Source organism: Geotrypetes seraphini, chromosome 13 (assembly GCF_902459505.1).
Source record: "Geotrypetes seraphini chromosome 13, aGeoSer1.1, whole genome shotgun sequence".
Taxonomy (NCBI): Eukaryota; Metazoa; Chordata; class Amphibia; order Gymnophiona; family Dermophiidae; genus Geotrypetes; species Geotrypetes seraphini.
Genome location: NC_047096.1, coordinates 1,008,743 through 1,014,027, shown reverse-complemented (window position 1 = coordinate 1,014,027; position 5,285 = coordinate 1,008,743).

Genomic DNA, 5,285 nt, shown 5'->3' with positions numbered 1-5,285 from the left:
TTCAACATATTCATAGGGGACCTAACTCAGGGGCTTCAAGGTAAGATAACGTTATTCGCGGACGATGCCAAACTATGCAATATATTGAGCGACGGCTATTCACCCAATAGTATGACGCAGGATCTACATTTGTTGGAGCTTTGGTCCTCGACATGGCAGCTGGGCTTCAACGCTAAGAAATGCAAGATCATGCACCTCGGTAGCAGAAATCCGTGCAGAACCTACACTTTAAATGGTGAGATCATAGCTAGAACTTCAACAGAACAAGACTTGGGAGTGATCATCAGCGCAGACATGAAAACTGCTGATCATGTGGAGAAGGCTTCATCTAAGGCAAGACAGTTGTTAGGCTGCAGCCGTAGGAGTTTCGTCAGCAGGAAGCCTGAAGTCATAATGCCATTGTACAGAACCATGGTGATTTGGAATACTGTGTGCAATTCTGGAGGCCACACTACCGAAAAGATGTGCTGAGAATAGAGTCGGTGCAACGGATGGCCACCAGGATGGTCTCGGGGCTCAAGGATCTCTCGTACGAGGAAATTCTGAAAACTTTGCGGCTCTACTCACTCGAGGAACGTAGGGAGAGAGGAGACATGATCGAGACGTTTAAGTATATCACCGGCCGTATCGAGATGGAAGAAGAGATTCTCTTTCTCAAGGGACCCTCGGCCACAAGAGGGCATCCGCACAAACTCAGGGGCGGGAAATTTCATGGCGACACCAGGAAATATTTCTTCACCGAGAGAGTGGTTGATCCTTGGAACGAGCTTCCGGTGACGGTTGTCGAGGCAAACAGCGTGCAAGAATTTAAGAGCAAATGGGATGCCCATGTGGGATCCCTTAGAGGGTTAAGCTAAGGAAACCTGTCATCAGGTGTGGGATCCCTAGGATAGTAGACTTGGGGGTGGGTCAGTAGAGTGGGCAGACCTGATGGGCTAGCACATTTTATTGATTCTAATGTATTTTAGTAAATTGTATTTTATTCTTTGATTGTATAATTTTTAATGTATGTGAACTGCCTAGAACTATGTTGTAGGGTGGTATATAAAAATACAATTATTATTTATTATTATCTCAGTGAGCCTGGAAGATGTACTGCGCCAAATCGACAAGTTAAAGAGTGATAAATCACTGATCTGTTATTAGTAATTTGTCACTAAAATCATCTTTAGTACCTGGCGGGTGGGCAATATTACGCCAATTTTTTTGAACAGTTTAAGGGGTGATCCAGGAAATTACAGAGTGGTAAGCCTGACTTCAGTGCTGGGCAAAATAGTGGAAACAATTAAAAAAATAAAATTATGGAAACATGGATAAACATGATTTAATGGGACAGGGTCAACATGGGCTCAGCCAAGGCAGGTCTTGCTTGACTTCTTTGAAGGTATGAGCCGGTTGATGTAATGTATCTAGATTTTCAGAAAGACTTTGACTAAGAAAATTAGAGAGTCATGGCATAGAAGGCAAAGTTCAGTTGTGGATTAGGAATTGGATAGGAACAGAGGGTAGGAATAAATGGCCATTTTCTCAGTGGAAGAGGGTGAATAGTGGCGTGCTTCAGGGATCTGTACTGGGACTGGTGGAATTTAACACATTTATAAATTGGAACAAGTGAGGTGATTAAATTTGCAGATGACAAAAAAAATTCAAAGCTGTCAAAACACATGTGGACTATGAAAAATTGCCAGAAGACCTTAGACTGGGCATCCTAATAGCAGATGAAATCTAATGTGAACAAATGCAAAGTGATGCACATTGGAAAGAATAAGCCAAATCAGACTTACCAGATGCCAGGGTCCCACTTAGGAGTCAGCACCGAAGAAAAAGATCTGGGAGACATTGTAGACACTATGTGGAAATCTTCTGTCCAGTGTGTGGCTACAGGCAAAAAATACTAGGAATTATTAGGAAACAGATGGTAAGATAAGACCAGGAATATTATAATGCCTCTGTATCGCTCACCTGGAGCACTGACCACAGTCCTGGTCACTGTATCTTAGAAAAGATATAGCGGATTTAGAAAAAAAGTGAGAAAAATGATCAAGAGGATGGAAAGACTAAAGAAGTTGGGAAAAGAGACAATTAAGGGAAATCCTGAGTAGCGTAGAATAAGTAAGAGTGAATTGATTTTTCACCCTTTCAAAAAGTACAATCCAGGACACATTCAATGAAACTACGTGGGAATATTTTTAAAACCAAAACCAAACGGAATCTCACAAATACTCGCTTCTGTTTAATATTTTTCTTGCCCCATTGCTAACTTTGTGTCAATCCATCGGCTTTAATGTATTTGCCTATGCCGATGATATCCAGCTCTTACATCCATTAGACACCAATAACCCTTTGGACATATCATCAATTAATATGAAACTCGGAAAAAATACACCAATGGCTGAATACTAATAGACTAGCACTTAATATCAATAAATCAAATGTGATGCTTTTTCCCTGGAAGGATAATTTAAAACTAAATTTTCCAATTACTATCAAGGATTCTCCCTTACAACAAGTATATAATATCAAGATTCTAGGGATTATTTTTTATCACAAACTATCCTTTCATGACCACATCAGTAGTATTGTTAAATCCTCTTTTTTTAGGCTTCGTCAAATTCGTTCTGTTTCTCAATTTCTTTGCGCTAATTCTCTCAATATTCTTATCCACTCTCTCATGATTTCCAAAATAGCCTACTGTAATGCCTTGTTCAACGGAATAGCTCAAAATGAAATCAAACGTCTGCAAATCATTCAAAATGCATCCATTAAGCTCATTTTCAAAGCTAAGAAGTTCGATCACGTAACACCCCTTCTTAAGAAAGCGCACTGGCTTCCAGTTGCCCATCGTGTAACATATAAACTATGTCTGCTTACATTTAAATCCCTTCTTTTTAAAACTCTGGCTTTCATCTACAAGTTACTAATTCCTTACACTTCCAATAGAACATTAAGATCCGCTGAACAGCATTTGCTAACGATTCCTTCCCTTAGAATTATTAATAGTAGACGACAACTGATCTTTTCAGTCACGGCCCCCCAAACTTAGAATTTTCTCCCTAGCCACTTAAGGGAAGAACCCAATATAGAAAAATTCAAAGGTAAACTAAAGAGCTCTTTCTCTTTAAAAATGCCTTTGTAAATTAGTCATTTAGTCTTCTAATTAATTTTATTTTTCTCTACAATTTTATTGAAGTAATTTTTTATCTTCCCTTTCCTTATGTATCTCCCTTATTTGTTTCTATAACTTTTAAACAAATTGTAACTCTTATCCATCTCCTCCCTTATGTTCATAGTTGTGTTAAATTTGTCAATAGTCTTGTTAGTCTTAGTTTCGTTATTTACTGTATTATTCCCCTTATTTTGTAATTTTATTATTATGTACATCGCTTAGAATTTAGATTAAGCGATTAATCAAATTATTATTAAACTTTAAACTTGAAACAACAAATATGCACCCACTTACTAAGAAAGCTATCTTACCTCCAAGTGATCTCTACACTAAATGTGCTGAAATTAAATCCACCCTATGCCCACTAAGTCAGTATTTTACGTCTGCATGTTATGTCTATACTGTAGAATCTGTATTTGTCACCTAAGTATGTCCTAACTGTACTATGAATGTACTCTTGTAACCCGTTCTGGGCTCCTTCGGGAGGACAGGCTAAATAAATGAATAACTAAATATTTTCTCAATCAGTCAGTAGCGTAGTAATGGAGGGCCAGTCCATCCCGGGCGCTGTACTGGAGGGGCGCCCCCCCCCTACCGTGTGCACCCCTTCCCTTCCCTTCCCCCATAACTCTTAACGTTCTTGGCGTGAGCAGCAATATCAATTTGCTGCTCGCGCCAGCGTCGGCTCTTTCTCTGATGTCACTTCCTGGACTGGTGCCTAGGAAGCGACGCTAGAGGAGGAGCCAATGCTGGCATGAGTAGTAGGATGGAGTTGCTGCTTGCGCCAGGAACGTTAAAGATGTACGGGGGAAGGGGTGCTCGCGTGTGGCAGGAGGGGAATTGGGAAGGAGGTTCAGACATGTTCCTGGAAGAAAAGTCCATAGTCTGCTTTTGAGATAGAAATGGGGAAACCACTGCTTGCCCTGGGATCGGTAGCATGGAATGTTGGTACTCTTTGGGGATTCCGCATGGAATGTTGATACTCTTTGGGATTCTGCCAGGTACTTGTGACCTGGATTGGCCACTGTGGAATCGAGAGCCTGGGCTAGATGGACCATTGGTCTAACCCAGTAGGGCTATTCTTATATTCTTAGTTCATCATCTGGAAAATACACACATGTTGTATAGCCTGTTACATGTGACATCCTCTGGATCTTACTCTAAAGCTAATGGCAGCACTATATTAGGAGTGTGGAAAGACATTTGAAATAATAAGTGAATAAAAAGGGAAAACAAAACCTGATCAACCTCCACATCTACTAACCATGTATTCTCCCTGGAAATGCCCAGGCAACTCTTGTTGTAAACCGCCTAGAACTGAAAGGTATTGGCGAGATAGAAGACACCAACGTAATGTTTTTCATGAATCCGCACACTGTATAAGAAGGCACAAACCCCCTTTGATGAAGCCGCAGCAGAGGAATTCTATGAGCATTAGAGTGTTCAGTGCTCTGGGCTGCGATAGAAACCTCTACTGTGGCTTAGTGAAAGGGGGGAAAGTTATTCTGCCTGTTTGTGATGCAGTTAATTTATTTATTGGGATTTATTAACCACCATTATGAAGATATTCACCTGAGGCATAATTCAACATAAAATTCAAATATAAACAAATACGAGTGAGGTAAACTGAAACTTAATGGGACTACCATGAAAGAGTTTAAAAAATATACTTATAACAGCACTGAAATTCAAATCAGAGAGATATAATTCAATGTCAGCAGAATACTTATGAAACAACTCTTATGTACACATCAGAACATTCAAATAACATACTGTTGATATGGCGGGGCCAAGTACCGTTATTAGAGTGGTGCTACAGTCTGCACTGGGATAAAGAGATGGGAGGCTAAACTCAAGACAAGTTGTTTATACAGTTAAACAAGGTATAAAGAACTGATTTCGTTAGCTATTTGAGTGCAGAATGAGGGCCTGATTCTCTAAAGGACACCGAACTAGACATACACACAGCGTGTGTCAATCACATCGGTGTCCTTTAGTGAATCGCATCTAATGCCATCATTTTACAGGCCTTGGGCATTTGTAGGCGTGCCTAGAGTTGTTTTTTTTATTTATCTAAAAACCTATAACCTGCATATGCTACAATGCTAAAAAAATGCAT